Genomic DNA, 19,752 nt, shown 5'->3' on the forward strand with positions numbered 1-19,752 from the left:
CTCCCCCTTCGCTCTTGATTTCTTCTCTTTTTTCTTTTAGTTTTTTTTTTCTTTTTACCAGAGCACTGGTCAGCTCTGGCTTATGTTGGTGCAGGGAGTTGAACCTGAGACTCATGCATGAATGTCTCTTTGCATAACCTTTATGCTACCTACCCCCCCCTTCATTTCTGATTGTCTCTATCCAATAAACAAAGGTAACAAGTCAAGGTAGACACCATAATAGCTATACAAAGAGGCTCTCACGCTAGAGGCTCCAAAGTCCCAGGTTAAATTCCCTCACCACCAGAGGTGAGCAAAGCTCTGGTAAAAAAATAATTAATTAATTAGAATAAATAAAGGAGTCGGGAGGTAGCACAGAGGTTAAGTGCACTCAGCGCAAAGCAAAAGGACCAGCGTAAGGATCCCTATTGGAGCTCCAGGCTCCCCACCTGCAAGGGAGTCCTTCACAGGTGGTGAAGCAGGTCTGCAGGTGTCTATCTTTCTCTATCCCTCTCTGTCTTCCCCTCCTCTCTCCATTTCTCTCTGTCCTACCCAACAACAATGACATCAATCATAACTGCAACAATAAAACAACAAGGGCAACAAAAGGGAATAAATAATAAATAAATATTAAAAATAATAAATCTTTAAAAAGAGAAAAGAAAAATGCCTTGGCTGCGGAGATGGCACAATGGTTATGCAAAAATACTTTAATGCCTGAAGCAGTTAAGGCTCCAGCTTCAATCCCCAGTACCAACTCAAAGCTAAGCAATGCTCTGGTTTAAGAGAGAGAGGGGTGGGGGGACTTTCTTTTTCTTTTGTTTGTTTTGTTTAGTCAAAGTAATCTTCTCCCTTTATTGGGAGGATTCATGGTTTACAGTTGTCAACAGTAAAACACAGTAGTTGGTACATGTGTAACATTTTTTTCCCACCTAGCACTCTAACCATCCCCCTCAGAAGCCATCACTTTGGTGCAATACACCGAATCCAGTTCAAGTTCTGTTTTGTGTTTTCTCTTCTGTTCTCTCTTTTTTAAAATTTTTTAGTTTTTTTATATTTATTTCCCCTTTTGTTGCCCTTGTTTTTTATTGTTGTTATAATTATTATTGTTGTTGTTATAGATGTTGTCATTGTTGGATAGGACAGAGAAAAATGGAGAGAGGAGGGGAAGACAGAGAGGATAGAAAGATAGACACCTGCAGATCTGCTTCACCACTTGTGATGCGACTCCCCTGCAGGTGAGGTGCCAGGGGTTTGAACCGGGATCCTTAAGCCTGTCCTTGATGCCTGGTGACATGTGCACTTAACCCACTGTGCTACTGCCCGACTCCTGCTGTTTTATCATTCTTACTGGTCCTTGAGCTTTGCACCACCTGCGCTTAACCTGCTGCACTACTGCCCAACTCCCAAGACTTTCTTATCTAAGCCCAGTGGTCTCCAGAACTGGATGCTGCTTCTCTAGCAAATCCCACAACTCCTAATGAGGCCCAGGCCTCTTTAATACATACTCCCTACTGCCTCACCCTGCCCAGCACCCTATGTCTGCCCAGTACCCAGGTGACCCAGCCACACCCAGGAAATGTGGGGTTTGTCTCTAGTACCCACATTAAATGTTTACTTCCGGGGTTGCACTGGCCTGCCTTCTTCCTGCATCCCTTCTTTGAAATATCCCCCTTCTCTGGGTGCCTGGCCACTTCCCCAAAAACCCATAGGGTATAGTCTGTACCTCTTTCAAACCCACTAGGTGTGAGTGGCTCTGCTCTCCTACCTGAAGTGAGTCTGTTAAGAACATGGGCCACCTTTTGAATATAACTAAAATATGTCTACTAGCTATCTACAAAATGGAGGACCCCCCCCCCAATTCTTCATCTGTACTATTCCAGCCTTTAGGTCCATGATTGTTCAACAATTTGTTTGGCTTTGTATGTTAACTATCTTTTCAGCCACCAGGTTCCAGATGCCAGCATGATGCCGATCAGACTTCCCTGGACAGATGACCCCACCAAGGTGTCCTGGAGCTCCGCTTCCCCAGAGCTCCACCCCAGTAGGAAAAGAGAGAGGCAGGCTGGGAGTATGGATCCACCTGCCAACACCCATGTTCAGCAGGGAAGCAATTACAGAAGCCAGACCTTCCACCTTCTGCAACCCACAATGACCTTGGGTCCATACTCCCAGAGGGTTAAAGAATAGGAAAGCTATCAGGGGAGGGGATAGGATACAGAGAGCTGGTGGTAGGAATTGTGTGGAGTTGTAGCCCTCTTATCTTTGTCAATGTCTCCTTTTTTTAAAATTTTTTTAATATTTATTTATTTATTTATTCCCTTTTGTTGCCCTTGTTGTTTTATTGTTGTAGTTATTATTATTGTTGTTGGATAGGACAGAGAGAAATGGAGAGAGGAGGGGAAGACAGAGAGGAGGAGAGAAAGATAGACACCTGCAGACCTGCTTCACCGCCTGTGAAGCGACTCCCCTGCAGGTGGGGAGCCGGGGTTCGAACCGGGATCCTTATGTAGGTCCTTGTGCTTTGCGCCACCTGCGCTTAACCCACTGCGCTACAGCCCGACTCCCTCAATGTCTCCTTTTTATAAATAAAAAAAAGAAAGAAAAATAAATGCTTGCGAGAGAAAGAAAAAAAAAAAGAACATGGGCCACTTTCTCCCTGCTGCCCAACTCTGACAAAAACCTGTAATTGTGAACTTCTTATTTATTTTTTGCCACCAACATTACACATAGTAACATGTGTGCTGTACTGGGTACACCACTACCCTGTCCTGAGTTTCTTGTTATTTTTGGATGTCTTGTTCTAAGTGTTAACTGAGTGTTGACGACATCAATAACAACAACAAAAATAACTACAACAATAAAAAAAAACAAGAGCAACAAAAGGGAAAATAAATAAATATTAAAAAATAATAAAGGAGGGAGTCGGACGGTTGCGCAGCGGGTAAAGCACACGTGGCGCAAAGCTCAAGGATTGTCATGAGGATCCCGGTTAGAGCCCCCGGCTCCCCACCTGTAAGGGAGTCACTTCACAGGTGGTGAGGCAGGTCTGCAGGTGTCTGTCTTTCTCTCCCCCTCTCTGTCTTTCCTTCTCTCTATTTCTCTCTGTCTTATCCAACAACGACAATATCAACAACAATATAACTACAATAATAAAACAACAAGGGCAACAAAAAGGAATAAATAAATATTAAAAATTAAAAAATAAATAAAGCAAAGGACACTGGGGAAGGAGGGTAGAGAGGGGCCTGCAGGAGGTTGGGGGTGGGGGCTTTGAGGTCCTGGTACATGGTGGTGGGAAGGACCTAAGTCAGAGGTGAGAATGTTTTGCAGACACCTATCACGGTGAGATGAGAAGTTTTACCATGTGTCAACACCTGTACTGTAAACTTTTAACCTTTCCCATAATAAAATGATTTTTTTTAATTAGAAAACGCTAACCTCTGCTGCAGAAAGCAGGGCATCTCTTCAACACAACTCTGCCCTGTAGGAGGCCCTGAATTCTAGGCCCTCACCTCAGACAGAGCTAGAAAGGCTGAGGGCCTGCCACTGGTTCTCCAGGGTCCCTCAGGGTTGCAACAGTGTCTGTGGTTCCCCAATCTTTGCAACTCTGTCCTCATTCACTGGGCTGGGCCCCTGTTTTCCTATCAAATGTTGTCACCACAGCTGCCAGGGAAGAAGCGACAAAGCAGAGGGTGGAAGTTAGGCTGAGGAGACAAGTAAAAGTCCTCACCAGAAGGACTCAGCTGTGACCTCTGAAAATAATCTAGGTAAAGAGTTTGCATTCCTCTAAACTGAGTCACCTAACAATTGCTTACTTCAAGCACAGCTTCATTCTGAAGTTGTAGAACAACAGCCTCTACTTCACTGCAGATGGGGAGAAAACAGTAAACCATATAGAGAGAACACTTCCTAGGCACCAGGCAGCAAGGAGGCAATCACCATGCTCATCTTCACTTTAATTCTTTGCAATAGTCACAACTACCCCCATTTTCCAGGTAGGAGAACTGAAGTTCAGAGAGATCAGTGACTGTGCTGAGGTCATACATTTAAAAAAAAATTTAATATTTATTTATTTATTTATTCCCTTTTGTTGCCCTTGTTGTTGTAGTTATTGTTGTTGTTGTTGTTGATGTCATTGTTGTTGGATAGGACAGAGAGAAATGGAGAGAGGAGGGGAAGACAGAGGGGGAGAGAAAGACAGACACCTACAGACCTGCTTCACCGCTTGTGAAGTGACTCCCCGGCAGGTGGGGAGCCAAGGGCTCGAACCAGGATCTTTGCGCTTTGCACCACGTGCTTAACCCGCTGCACTACCGCCCGACTCCCCAGTTTTTTATATATTATTTTTATTTATTCCCTTTTGTTGCCCTTGTTGTTTTATTGTTGTAGTTATTATTGTTGTTGTTGTTGGATAGGAGAGAGAGAAATGGAGAGAGGAGGGGAAGACAGAGGGGGAGAGAAAGACAGACACCTGCAGACCTGCTTCACTGCCTGTGAAGTGACTCCCCTGCAGGTGGGGAGCCCAGGGTTCAAACCGAGATCCTTACGCTGTTCCTTGTGCTTTGTATCATGTGCACTTAACCCACTGTGCTACCGCTTGACTCCCATACATTTATTTTATTTATCACCACCAGGGTTACTGCTGGAGCTTGGTGATGGCACTATGAATCCTCCACTCCTGTCAGCCATTTTTTTTCCTTTTTTTTCTTTTTCTAAAAAAATATTTTTATTTATTTATTATCAGATAGAGAGAGAGAGAAACAGAGGGGAGTGAGAGAGACAGAGAGACACCTGCAGCCCTGCTTCACTACTCGTGAAGCTTTCTCCCTGCAGGTGGAAACCAGGGGCTTGAACCTTGTGCGTTGTAATGTGAGCACTCAACCATGTGTGCTACCTCCTGGCCTTCTTTTTCTATTTTTTTTTTAAATTAGATAGAACGGAGATAAATCTAGAGAAGATGGGGATATATATAGAGAGAGAGAGCTAGGGGCCAAGTGGTGGTACACCTGCAGTGTTCACATTACAGTGTGCAAGGACCTGGTTTCAAGCCCTTGGTCCCTTCAGGGGGAGAGCTTCATGAGTGGTGAAGCAGAGCTGCAGGTGTCTCTCTGTCTCTCTCCCTTTCCTCTCAATTTCTGGCTGTCTTTAATAAAGATAATTAAAAAATTTAAAATAAAGACTTAAAAAAAGGAAAAGAGGGAGAGAGAGAGAGGAAGGGAGCTAAAGATAGACTCCTGGGGGCCAGGCAGTGGCACATCTGGTTAAGCACACACATTACATTGCACGAGGACCCCGGTTCAAGACCTTGGTCCTCACCTGCAGGGAGGGAAACTTCACGAGTGGTGAAGCAGGTATGCAGATGTCTCTGTCTCTTTCCTTCTCTATCTCCCCTCCTCAATTTCTCTCTGGTTCTAACCAGTAATAAATAAATAAAAAGATAAGAAATGAAGAAAGAAAGATGCCTACAGCCCTACTTCACTGCTCATGAAGCAGACCCCCTGAAGGAGGGACAGGGACTTGAGCCCGGGTCCTTGCACGTGGTAATACGGACACTTACCCAGGTGTGCCACTAGCTGCCCGCCCGCTCCCCAACTTACACATGTACCTGTGACTTCAGCTAAAACTTTAACCCAGGGAGACTGACTCCTTTTATGAAAATAACCTTTTGTGCAGCCCTGGACGTTGTGGAGTGGATAAAACATTGGATTCTTAAGCATGAGGTTCGGAATTTGATCCCTGGCGTTGCATGTGCCAGAATGATACTTTGGCTCTCTCTGTCTCCCCCTCTCCTATGTAAATCAATCATCAATCAATCCATCCACTTTTTGCAAAAACAAAACATAATTTCGTTTGTTCCCCTGTACCTCCAGAAAGGTCCAGCGTACTTTGCTTCCATTTTCTGGTCCCTACTTCTCCTCTGGGCAAAATTTGTTTGATTGGCCAGACAGGACTATTGAGTGGCCCTTCAAGGTAAACAAAGCAGCATTAAGAGTGAGGATCTGGGGAGTCGGGCTGTAGTGCAGCGGGTTAAGCGCAGGTGGCGCAAAGCACAAGGACCGGTATAAGGATCCCGGTTCGAACCCCGGCTCCCCACCTGCAGGGGAGTCGCTTCACAGGCGGTGAAGCAGGTCTGCAGGTGTCTATCTTTCTCTCCTCCTCTCTGTCTTCCCCTCCTCTCTCCATTTCTCTTTGTCCTATCCAACAACAACAACAACAATAACTACAACAATAAAACAACAAGGGCAACAAAAGGGAATAAATAAAAAAATTAAAAAAACACATTTAAAAAAAAAAAGAGTGAGGATCTGGTGCTTTTCCTTCTGATTTGGTAGAAAAGGTTGGGTCCAGGAAGACTGAAGCCTTTGCCTCAGCTTTCGTGTCTGTGGCCAAAACTGGAGCTAAGTTAGTGTCCTCTGAGTGGGTCTGACACTGCAAACATGTTTGTACAAAGGGCAAAGCTTGGCCCCATGCACACGTGGGCTGTGCAAGGCTAACTGAGTGCTAGGGAAAGGGAGGCTGATTCAATAGGGTCCTGAAGCAACCCTGTGGGAAAGCGAGCTTCCAGCAGCCCAGGGGGAAGGAAGAGATGGGAATGTCTACCTCAATTGCCCTTTATTATCTAGGGAACAAAGGGCTCACTTCAGGGAATGAGATGGCTTGCTGGGTAGAGTGCACACTTTATCACACGTCCAGCCCATGGCTGGACACCACATGGGAGCGGTGACTAAGGAGGAGTGCTGTGGAGTCTCTCTTCTCTTGGTCTCTCCATCTCTATCTCTCATTCACTAAAAAAAAAATAAAGAAAGAAAGAAAAAAAAGAAAAAGTGCCGGGTGGTAGCGCACCTGGTTGAGCGCACATGTCACAGTGTACAAGGACCCAGGTTCAAGCCCCTGGTCCCCACCTGCACTGGGGGAAACTTCATGAGTGGTGAAGCAAGGCTGCAGGTGTCTCTCTGGCTCTCTCCCTTTCTATCACCCCCTTCCCTCTGAATTTCTGGCTGTGTCTATCCAATAAATAAAGATAACAGAAAAAAAATTTTAAACAGTTAAAAAGTGGGAGTCAGGCAGTAGCGCAGTGGGTTAAGCGCACGTGGCACAAAGCACAAGGACCCGTGTGAGGATCCTGGTTCAAGCTCCCCGCTCCCCACCTGCAGGGGGGTTACTTAACAAGCGGTGAAGCAGGTCTGCAGGTGTCTGTCTTTCTCTCCCCCTCTGTCTTCCCCTCCTCTCTCCATTTCTTTCTGTCCTATCCAGAAGTAACAACAACGATAAGCACAATAATGATAAAAACAAGGGCAACAAACAATAAAAATAAATAAATAAAATATTTTTTTAAAAGTTAAAAAGTTCACTAGGGGTGGTTGAGCTGTGTAGGTGCAAAAGCGCCAGTGAAAACCCTTCTGGCAAAAACAGACAGGGGCCCAGGTGGTCGTGCACCTGGTTAAGCACACACATTACAGTGTGTAAGGACCTGAGTTTGAGCCCCTGGTCCCCACCTGCAGGGGTAAAGCTTTGCAAGTGGTGAAGCAGGGCTGCAGGTGTCTGTCTCTCTCCCTCTCTATCACCCTTTCCTTCTCGATTTCTGGCTGTCTCTAATAAATAAAGATAACAACAAAAAAAAAAAAAAAACAGACAGATGGACAAAAGCAAAGGGCTAAGTGCTTTTTTGGATTATGAAACACCCCAACATAGGAGTGTGGTATAGGGGAAGGGAAACTAGACCTGAACATTTATTGTACAACTGATAACTGAAATCCTTCAACTTGGATTAAGGGTTCAATTAACTGGGACTGGCATATAGGAAGCATGAAGCAAAGTAGCAGATAAGGCCAGAAAGGGGAAACTGATTCTGGGTCACACACAAGGATCTGGGTCTGAGCCCTCGACTCCCCACCTGCAGCGAGGACACTTCACAAGCATTGAAGCAGGTCTGCAGGTGATTATCTTTCTCTCTCCCTATATGCCCCTCCCCTCTCAATTTGTCTCTATCCAATAATAAATAAACAAATATATGTATATTTTTTGTCTTCAGGGTTATTGCTGGGGCTTGCTGCCAGCACTATGTATCCACTGCTCCTGTGGTCATATATATATATATATATATATATATTTATATATATATATATATATTATTATTTTTTTTTTTGGATAGGGCAGAGAGAAATTGAGGGGGGGGAAAGAGAGAGATACCTGCATGCCTGCTTCACTGCTTGTGCGTACTATGTGCACTTAACCTGGTGCGCCACTGCCCAGCCCCCTTAAATATTAAAAAAAAAAAAAAAGAAGAAGAAGAATGCATCCTTCTGTGCCGTTACAGTGGTGACTAAGAACTGGAACCTCCTAGTTCTCCTCCAGTTGGGAAGCTTTCCTGACCTTGTGGGAGTGGTTCTCATTTGGTCTGTCTGTTGGGGTTTTTCCACTTTGTAAGAGCTGGTTCTAATGGCCCTTGCTTAGGCTTGGCAGCTTGGCAGTGAGGCTTCACTCTGCTGGAGGCCACGCCTTAGCCACTAAGCTGCAGGGCTGGCAGAAGGCCACTTCAGTGAAGCTCTTCTCTCCTTCTCTCCTCAAAGAGACTTCAGCCTCAGCCTCCTCTGCAGCTCATCAGGTCATAGGCTCTTCTCAAGCCAAGCTAGTAGCCAAATTTCTCCTCCTCGTCTCTTCCTAAGAGAGGCTGCCCATTAACTGCCAATGGGCACAGCATTTCCATGGTAACTGGGGCCCACAGCTTCCTGCCTTTCATGATCATCCAAAGCTGGCACCGATGGCAGGACTCCCTTGCAGACAGGACTGGCTGTCTCCGCAGGCCTGTCTCACCATGCTGTCATCCCTGGGACTTGGGAACAGTCTAGGGAGGCAACCTAGCTGGACTGCCCTGGGAGACCCTGGGAAAGTCTCACCCAGGAATGCTTTGAGAAAAGAGCTGGAGATGGGACAGGCTGGGAAGGTCCAGCTTTGGAGGGCATCATCTTCCTACCACATGGAACTGATCCTTGGGGCAGGCTGTGAGACTCTGGTGTCAAAACATATCCAGGGCAGCGGGTGAAAGTTGAAAACTCCAACATGTTAGCTGGCTTTGGACTTTGCTCTCCTCTGAGGGAGGAGGGTAGTGGTAGTACAGGGCACAGATTGCATGAGGTTAGGCAATCATCCCAAACCTCACCACCTTACCCATCTCACAAAGTGACCCCTGGAGCAGTGAGGACAGAATTGGCTGAATCCCATCAGTGATGGTATTGTCTAAGGTGGACTGAATGACTCCCAACTCCAGAGGAAGTGGAGGAGCGGACTTTCTCCTGTGTCCATTCTAAGGGAGGGTGGGAGCTGGCAGGGGCACCCCAGGATCAGAGATGGAACTGACCTCAGTGTCACAATCCCCAGGACGAGGGGATCTTTCCACAGACTATTTCCAGAAGAAAAACAAATCAGGGGGAGGCAGGTGGTAGCGCTGGGGTTAAGCACATGTGGCGCAAAGTCTCAAGGACCAGCATAAGGATTCCGGTTCAAGCTCCCGGCTCCCCACCTGCAAGGGAGTCACTTCACAAGCGGTGAAGCAGGTCTGCAGGTGTCTATTTTTCTTTCCCCTCTGTCTTCCCCTCCTCTCTCCATTTCTCTCTGTCCTATCCAACAATGACGGCATCAATAACAACAATAACTATAACAATAAAACAACAAGGGCAACAAAAGGGAATAAACAAATAAATATTTAAAAAAACACCCCTGTAAAAAAATTAATCAGAATGCAAAGCTGCTGGCTCCTCTTGCTCTTTTTCTTAGTCCTCTGGGCACATTTCTGCTTCCAGCAACAGTGTTGTTTGTCAGGCGGTAGACCTGCTTCAAGTGCAGCTGAGCATGGCAGGAATCCTGCTGAAATTCAATTACATAAATAATACACCAGGTCAAAGTTCACAATCTCCCTGTTTTCCAAGGGGAATTTCTTTTCCTTCTTCTTCTTCCTGTTTTTTTAAGAGGAGATTAACTTCTTTTTAAACTTTTTTTTAGGGTTACCTTTTTTTTTATTAAAAAAAAAGAATTTATTTATTTATGAGAAAGATAGGCAGAGAGAAAGAACCAGACATCACTCTGGTACATGTACTGCCGGGGACCGAAATCAGGACCTCATGGTTGAGAATCCAATACTTTATCCACTGTGCCAACTCCTGGACCAGGGAAATTAACTTTTATTATTATTATTACTATTATTATTACCTCCAGGTGTATTGCTAGGTCTCAGTGCTGGCACTAGGTATCCACTACTCCTGTGGCCATTTTTTCCATTTTATTGGACAGTACAGAAACTGAGAGAAGAGGGGGAGGTAGAGAGAAGGGCAGACACCTGCAGACCTGTATCACCACTTGTGAAGTGACCCCCCTGCAGGTGGGGAGCCAGGGACTTGAACTGGGATTCTAGCACTATTCCTTGTGCTTCGCACTATGTGCACTTTGTGTTTTTTTTCTTCTCAGTGATACTGCTTTCTTGGTACACTCTGTACTCTTTGAACTATGTGTGCTTAACCTGGTGCACCACCACCCGACCCCCTTCCTTTTTCTTTCAACTGTCCTCCCTCCCCATTCCCGGGGACTTTGGTCTTAGCTCAGTTTGTTTTTTGGGGCCTACTTTGTCAAGGGGACCTAGGTTTGCAGACTATTTGCTTATATAATAAACAATGGAAAATCTCTCAAGGGAATTTGGGCGGCTCTACGGGTGGAGATTTGAATAAAGACACTGACTTCTTGAGGTTGGTGAATATGGGTAAAGAAAAAAAAGAATTTGTGATAAATGCTGCTGTGAACATTGTCATCTTCACTACCAATCTGCTGAAGGGCATGTCAAGGACATGGGTGGACTATTTTTAAATTATTTGAGAGTACTAAAGTATGCTTCTTAGTGCTAGGAGAGCAAGTGTCCTGGGTACAGACTTCATATCATAACAATATAGTAATAATCACCCCATATTTACTGAGCATTTAGATTGTACTCAGCACTTCTACAAAATTTTTTGAATGCATCATCTTATCCTTTATTTACTGCATTGTCATCAGGGTTATTGCTGGGGCTTGGTGCTTGCACAATGACTTCATTGCTCCTGGAGACTTTTTTTTAATTACCTTTATTTATTTATTAGATAGAGATAGTCAAAATGGAGAGGGGAGAGAGAGAGAGATAGAGACACACCTGCAGTTCTGCTTCACCACTCGTGAAGCTTTCCCGCTGCAGGTGGGGACCAGGGGCTCGAACCAGGCTCCTTGGGCACTGTAATGTGCGCTCAACCAAGTGCACCACCACCTGGCCTCCCTTTTTGTTTTTCTCCCTTATTTGATAGAAGTTAAGAGGGGAGGAGGAGATAATCAGGGAGAGTCTTTCAGTACCTACAATTGGGGTGTGGGGGCTTGGATCTGGGTCCTTGCCCATGGTAATGTGTGTACTTAGCCAAAGTGTGCCACTGCCTGAACATGCAGCTTCTTTTTCTTAAATATTTTTCTTTCTTTATTATTGGATAGAGACAGAGAAATTGTGAGGGGAGGGAAAGCGACAAAAGAGACACCTGTAGGCCTGCTTCACCACTTGGTGGGGACCAGTGGTTTGAACCGAGGACCTTGCACCCTGTAGTGTGCCTGGCCTGACCTGCATCATCTTATTTAACCTTCACAGCTACCCCATGGAGATGGGAACATCAGAAACAGGAACTGAGTCACCTGCTCAGTCATCAGTAGATGTGTTGCTAGGCTTATTATTTATGGGTTTTTTTTGCCACCAGGGTTATCCTTGGGACTGGATGTCTGCATGATGGCTCCAACATTCCTGGTGGATAGTCATGCCTCCCACTCCCCTCCTTTTTCTTTCTTTACTGATTGAGACAGAAATAGAGAGAGACCTACAGTACTGCTTCATTTCTTAAAAACCTTCCCTCCTGCAGGTAGGGACTAGGGGCCTTGTCTTATGCATGGTAATGTATACAATCTACCCAGTGCACTTACCACCTAGCCCCTGTTGCTAGGTTAGTTATTTTTATGGTTTATTTTGTTTCTTGTTTACCAGAACACTGATCTGCTCTGGCTTATAGTGGTGAACCTGGGAGCTGACAACCTTGATTAGGAAAGTTTGCATAATCATTAAGCTATCTCTGCAGACCTATTGCTAGGTTTCCAAGATAGGAAATCCAGCTGGCATCTGGCTCCCTGCATGAGGAGGAGCAGCTACTTCCCCTATGTCAGGGACATGGGGGTCTCCTCTCAGTTGGCTTCAAGAAAACTTCTAGGTAAAGGGGCATCAGGAGGTAGCTCATTCAACAGAGCCATGCTTAAGGGTCCTGCTACGTTCCAGCCAACAAGTTCCATGAGTGGTATGAAGGGTGCTATGGTGACTCTCCTTCTCTGTCTCCTTGGTTGTCTCTCATCGTTTATCTAGAAGACTGCTCAGGCACAAAGCCCCAGCAAAGGTTCAGTGATGAAAACAGGGCAAAGCTAGGTAAGCCTTACTGAAACCATCTCTCTAGAGCACGGACTCTCATGACTTAATGAAGCCTGGAAACTGATGAGGTGTATGGGAAGCATGGCTGCACACAGGCTGCTCTCAGTGGACTGAGCAGCAGGAATGTGACAGGGGCTCAAGTGACCATCTGGGGCTGTTGCTGCTGCCTGTCTCTGCTGGTTTGTCAGTCCTGGGCGTGAGGGTGAACGGGGGAGGGCAAAACCCAGAGTGATCTCCCTTATTTTTCTTTCTCTGCTGTGGGACTATGTGATAGCTTGGTAGAGCATAGGGGAGCTCTCCCATCCTTGGATGGAGGTCTGGATAGACACCCCGCTTGCTAAGTCTCTCTCGTCACAGAGGTGAGCCAAGAGGGAAAAAGTCTCCCAGACTAAGTTTGCCTTGTTAGTCTCTCAAGCCCACAGAAACCTCACTGCCTCTCTCCACTACCTGCAGGCCACATGGCCGCCTGCTTTAAGATTCATTTACTCAAAGTTCACCTCACCTTCTGATCACAGAGGAGAACACACCTTATCACACACTCCTAGCAGTGCCCTTTGATGTCCTTAATTTGCATCAAAACTTGCTTATCTTCTATCTCGCCTTAACTGGTTCAACCCCATTCTCCCCTTAAACACCTTTGGGTAATTAAATGCCTGCATCAGGAGACTAATTATCTTGGCCTTTATGTATCTCATCAAATTCCTGTCATAACCAGCCCCTTACCATAGGGGCAAGCTGACCTTTAAGAAACCTGTAATTTCTGACATAATTTGAATAATGTCCTTTGTTTGGTTTTCTATTTAAACTCATGTTCACCTGCCAATAAACGAGATTTGAGAGGACTTCATTTCTCCCTGGTGTCTCGTCTGTCTTTGCATGGTCCCTTGAATGAGCGAGAGAGCGCCGGTCAGTTTTGACTTCTTGCTGGACCTCACTTCATGTGAAGACCGACACCCTACCACGAGGAGGGATGCTTTTAAGATTTTCCGGGGGAGGGGTGCTGAGTGGTGGCACAGCAGGTTACATGCACATGACACGAAGTGCAAGGACCAGCATAAGGATCCCAGTTTGAGCCCCCAGCTCCCCACATGCAGGAGGAAGGTGACTTCACAACTGGTGAAGCAGGTCTGCAGGTGTCTTATTCTCCCTTCTCCATTTTCCATTCCTCTCTCGATTTCTGTCCTATCCAACAACAATGAAAGCAATAACAATAACAACAATAAACAAGGGCAACAAAAAGGAAAAATAGCCTCCAGGAGCAGTGGATTTGTAGTGTAGGCACCACGTCCCAGCGATAATCCTGGAGGCAATAAAAAAATAAACAAACAAAGTAAAAATTAAAATGGCAAACAAAACGAATGAAAAAAAATCTTCCAAGGGACAAAGAGGGAGATAATAACACCTCCATTTACACTCCATTCTTCTGTTTTGTATCAAATTTGCTGTCCATCGAATAAGGGCTCTCAATGGGAACCTGAGCTTTGAGAGTCAAGACAGACATGGGTTCAAACCTTGACTCTGCTCCTACCGTTAGAGCAAGTCACAACCAAAACCTCATTGGTGAAGCAGGAAAGCTAACATAACTGCAGGCTTAATGCAAATTAGAGGACTCCACCATGCGGGTTACATAATATCCTCATTACACAAGGGTCCTTGCTCAGGCAATGAGCTGACAGAGGCAAGTTTGTGGTCACCCTAAATTTCACCAGCCTGAGATTGTAACTGGTTTCTTAAGTCCTTCTGGACCCTTCAGCCAGCCACAGTCATTGGACAGGAGAGAGAGAATCGAGAAAGGACGGGAAGGCAGAGAGGGGTAGAGAAAGACTGACACCATCACCTGCCCCCTGAAGTTTTATCTCATTGGATGGGAAGAAAGGTGGCCATTAAGACCCAGATACCAGCAAAATGAGGTCTGTGTCTCCAGGAACAGGTCTGCCTGGGATACTTGCTTTGCTCCACACTGCCCTGAGTGTATTAGGTATTCCGTGAAAAACTATGAGGACAAGGCTTCTGGTTCAAAAGGCTAAATTCAAAAGTCTAAATCTAATGAGTAATCTAATAATTTCATCTAATAATCTAATAATTTTAACACATACCTGTGACAAGCAACTGCAAACTAACTCCGGTCAGCAATGAACTACATTCTAGGCAATACACCAGCTGTGGACATTTTAAGAGTTCCCTGAGCTCAGGAACTAGAACAGCTGAGTCTTGAAGAAGCTAAACTGGGAAAGGGCAGAGGTAATGCACTGAGGAATCATCTGCAAGTCTTGACACTGGAGACAGCAATCTAAGTTTACACAGGGCAGTTTTTCATCCCAGGGCCACTGCTGGCTCCAGATGACATATACAGCAACAAGCAGTCACTTTTGGGATTAAACACTCAGCCTGCATGAGGGAATTTTCTTTCTGGGCAGCAGTTGTTATGACATTCCAGTGTGAAGTGAGTATCATAAGATCTCCTACTAATTTTCACCGTGTAACTTCCTTGGCAGGTCACTTATAAAAATTTCCACCTACGTGACACTAAAAGTTTAGCAGTTGGAAATAATTTCCAGTTATTCCACATTTTAAATGTGGATTTAGGCAAATTACTTAACCTTCAAGCCATTTCTAGCATGTGTAGTTACAGAACTGACCTGATTCTCTGGCTGTTGTGAAGATACAACAGGGCAGTGCTTTGAGGAGTAAACATTTATAGTAGTGAACAGTAGTGGCTACTATCACTGTCCAGCATTCTGAAAGGACTCCAAGGACCAGTTATTTCAAATCTAAGCTAGACATTAGATTGAGAACTTTCTATTGACCCCTCATTAACTGTAAGATGTGGACACATACCTTACAATTACCTCCTTTCTAGTTACCTGGTTGAGTTTAACCTGAATCTATTTTCCAGACTGATTCAAAAAACTTTTATTTAGTTTACCTACCAGGGCATCAAGAGAATGAAAAACCAAATAGGCTGGGGAGACAGGGCAGAAGAAACTCAAAGAATTGTATGCAAACGAACCTAGTTTCAGGAGTTGGGCAGTTGCGCAGCGGGTTAAGGGCAGGTGGTGTAAAGCACAAGGACCGGCATAAGGATCCTGGTTCAAGCCCTCGGCTCCCTACCTGCAGGGGACTCGCTTCACAGGCAGTGAAGCAGGTCTGCAGGTTTCTGTCTTTCTCTCCCCCTCTGTATTCCCCTCCTCTCCATTTCTCTCTGTCCTATCCAACAACATCATCAATAATAACTACAACAATAAAACAAGGGCAACAAAAGGGAGTAAATATTAAAAAAAAAAAATAACTCTCACAACTTAATTTTCTCCCTAAAGTTAGATCATAACTGATGGGTATGATCTAATTACCTTGCTTTTTTTTAAAACTTATTTACTTATGCCCTTTTGTTGCCCTTGTTATTTTATTATTGTAGTAGTTGTTATTGATGGCGTCGTTGTTGGATAGGACAGAAAGAAGTGGAGAGAGGAGGGGAAGACAGAGAGGGGGAGAGAAAGACAGACACCTGCTTCACCGCTTGTGAAGCGACTCCTTATGCCAGTCCCTGCACTTTGCACCACGTGTGCTTGACCCGCATCACTACTGCCCGACTCCCTACCTTGCTTTTTAAAAAATTTATTGGATAGAGACTGCCAGAGATCAAGAGGGGTGAGGGAGAGGGAGAGAGACAGACACCTGCAGTACTGCTTCACCACTCCCAAAGTTTTCCCACTGCAGGTAGGGACCAGGGTTTGAACCAGGGTCCTTGTACACTGTAAAAAGTGCAGTGAGATCAACCAAGAGTGCAACCACCCGACCCCTCATAACCTTGTTATATAAAGCCACTCATAATCTGAATTAAACTCATCTTCCCAGTCTCTTGCGACTCCCAATGTCTCAAACACATTGTTCCTGTAATATAATGGGAGTCTTCCAAAGCCTTCACATCTCGATCATTCTTTTCTCTACTTAAACTGACACACACACACACACACACACACCAGAGCACTCAGCTCTGACTTACGGTGGTGCGGGGGACTGAATCTAGGACTATGGAGCCTCAGCCATGAGCATCTGTTTGCATAACCATTATGCTGTCTCTCCAGACCAAGTTACTGATTTAATGAAGCCTATATCAAATCCCCCCAGTGTTTCCTTTTTCAGGTCCCATTATATTAACCATTTAAGGAAAACTTTTTAGTGTAACTACCAGATCATTTATTAAACAAAATAAATAGGCTGGGGAGACAGGGCAGAAGAAACTCACATTTTTGTTCATAATGACCCTTTCCCAATACTTTTAAATTTCAAACAATATTCTATCTGCACGTACTACTCAGCATACTTGGATACTTGGACATTAGTGGGCCACAGGAAATTATCAACTTAAAAAATTGGCACTTAATGTTGCTATGAAAAACATTTTTAGATTGAATACTGAGTCCCATCTATGGTTACCGTGACAGGGCCAGACTCTATGATATCAAGGGCTGTATATGGTCGGTGGGCCAGATGCTCCTCATCCTTGTTCTAATTACTAGACCCATCTCTAAGAGAAATGAGAGAATAAAAGCAGAAGTGACGGTGCCTCTTTCCTTTTAGCAATTTAAAGTCTGGATAAGCTTCTGTTGTAACACACACACACACACACACACACACACACACACACACACACACACTCTCTCTCTCTCTCGGCCTAAGACAGAGGGTCTGGCGATGGCACACTTATTGAGTATACACATCATCATGTGTAAAGACCCAGGTTTGAGCTGAACTCCCCAGCCACAGGGGTAAAGCTTCCCAAGTAGGTCTCCTGGTGTCTTATCTATTTCCTTCCTTTCCTCTGTTTTTTTGTTCTATCAGATTAAATGGAAAGAAGAAAAAAAGGGAAAAAAAAATGGTTGCAGGGAGCATCAGATTCTTAGTGCCGGCATAACCACAGAGATAACCCTGGTGGCAATAAAAACAAAACCCAACAAGAAAGCCCTGGTGGTTTGAGAGGCAGTGCGGTAGATACGGCTTTGGACTCTAAGCATGAGGTCTTGTGTCTAGTACCTGGTATTGAATGTACCAAAGTGATGCACAGGTTCTCTCCTTTCTCATTAATAAATAAATCTTTAAAAGGAAAAAAGAGGGATGGGGGAGATAGCGTAATAGTTATGAAAAGAACTTCATGCCTAAAGCTTCAAACTCCCAGGTTCAATCCCCAACACCACCATTAGCCAGAGCTGAGCAGTGTTCTCTGGTCTTTCCTTGCTTAAAATAAAGCAAAATATATTTTTTTAAAAAAAGAAAGAAAATTAAAGTTTGTAGTGTGTGCACTTAACCAGGTATACCACCACCCGGCCCCCAAAATTAAGTTTGTAATAGTGACTTTTTAAAATGCCACCAGGGTTATCACTGGGGCTCAGTGCCTTGATGAGGAATCCACTGCTCCCAGTAGGCATTTTTTCTTTTTTTCTACTTTTCACAGAACAGTAAGAAACTGAGAGAGGAGGGAGGAGAGAAGAGTGGGAGAAAGACAGGCGCAAGTCTTTGCTTCATCAGTTCTGAAGCTTCCCCACTGCAGGTGGGGAGTGGGGGCTTGAACCCTAGTCTTGTACATGGTAACATGTGAATTCAACAGTGTGCCACCACCTGGCCTCCTGCAATACTTAAAAAAATTATACCAGGGGTCGGGCGGTGGCGCAGTGGGTTAAGCGCACGTGGCGCAAAGCGCAGGGACCGGCGTAAGGATCCCGGTTCGAGCCCCCGGCTCCCCACCTGCAGGGGAGTCGCTTCACAGGCGGTGAGGCAGGTCTGCAGGTGTCCATCCTTCTCTCCCCCTCTCTCTGTCTTCCCCTCCTCTCTCCATTTCTCTCTGTCCTATCCAACAACAAAGCAACGTCAACAATGGCAATAATAACTGCAACGAGGCTGCAACAACTAGGGCAACAAAAAGGGGGAAAATGGCCTCCAGGAGCAGTGGATTCATGGTGCAGGCACCGAGCCCAGCAATAACCCTGGAGGGAAAAAAAAAATTATACCATAAACCATTACCCCCCCCCAATAAAATTAATAGTCCTCAAGCCACCACACAGTACCACATATCAGGAGAAACTACAATGTACGTAAGAGAGTATGTACAAGGGCTGAGGAGATAGCATAATGGGTATGCAAAAAAGGGGTCCGGTGGTGGTGCACATGTTACAATGTGCAAGGACCCAGGTTCGAGTTCCCGGTCCCCTCCTGCAGGGAAAACTTCACAAGCGGCGAAGCAGTACTGCAGGTGTTTATCTCCACCTTCCCTCTCGATTTTTTTCATTTTTTTTAAATTAATTTTTTAATTATTTACTTTCCCATTTGTTGGTACCCCCTTTTTTAGGATAGAGAGAAATGCAGAGGGGAAGACAGAGGGGGCAGAGAAAAATAGACACCTGCAGACCTGCTTCACTGCCTGTGAAGTGACTCCCCTGCAGGTGGGGAGCGGGGGGCTTGAACCGGGATCCTTATGCCGATCCTTGCACTTTGCGCCACCTGCACTTAACCTGCTGCGCTACCACCCGACTCCCTTTTTATTTCCAACCCTTTTGTTGCTCGTTTACTGATGTTGTTGTTGCTATTATTGTTATTGCTGTCATTGTTGGATAGGACAATTAAAAGTGAATAAAGATCAGTATGAGCACACAGGTCAGCAGGTCAAGCACACGCCTATCAGTGAGGCACATGGGACTCCGGTGACTGAACTGAGGGAGCACCACAGGTGATGGAGTGGTGATTGGCATTTTCCTTTCTTCTTTTTTTAAACATTTTAAAATATTTATTTATTCCCTTTTGTTGCCCTTGTTTTATTGGTGTTGTTATTGATGTCATCATTGTTGGAAAGAACAGAGAGAAATGGAGAGAGGAGGGGAAGACAGAGAAGGGGTGAGAAAGACAGACACCTGCAGACCTGCTTCATTGCTTGAGAAATGACTCCCCTGCAGTTGGGGAGCCGGGGGCTAGAACCGGGACCCTTATGCCTCGCGCCATGTGTGCTTAACCCGCTGTGCCACCGCCTGATTCCCCTCTCTCGATTTCTGGCTGTCTCTATCCAATAAAAAAAAAACAACTTTCATGTCTGAGGTTATGAGGTCCCAGGTTCAATCCTCTGCATCAACGTAAGCCTGAGCTGAGCAGTGCTCTAGTCTTTCTCTAAGTGTCACCTATCAGTAAATAATAAAAAGAGTATCTACAAAAAGGGTTCACTTTTTTCTCCAATATTTAATACAAGGCGTATTCAAGTTGATCTCCCCCCCAACCTCTGCATTTAGTCTCTTCAGTCACTATGATTATTGGATATG

This window comes from Erinaceus europaeus, chromosome 17 (assembly GCF_950295315.1).
Source record: "Erinaceus europaeus chromosome 17, mEriEur2.1, whole genome shotgun sequence".
NCBI lineage: Eukaryota > Metazoa > Chordata > Mammalia > Eulipotyphla > Erinaceidae > Erinaceus > Erinaceus europaeus.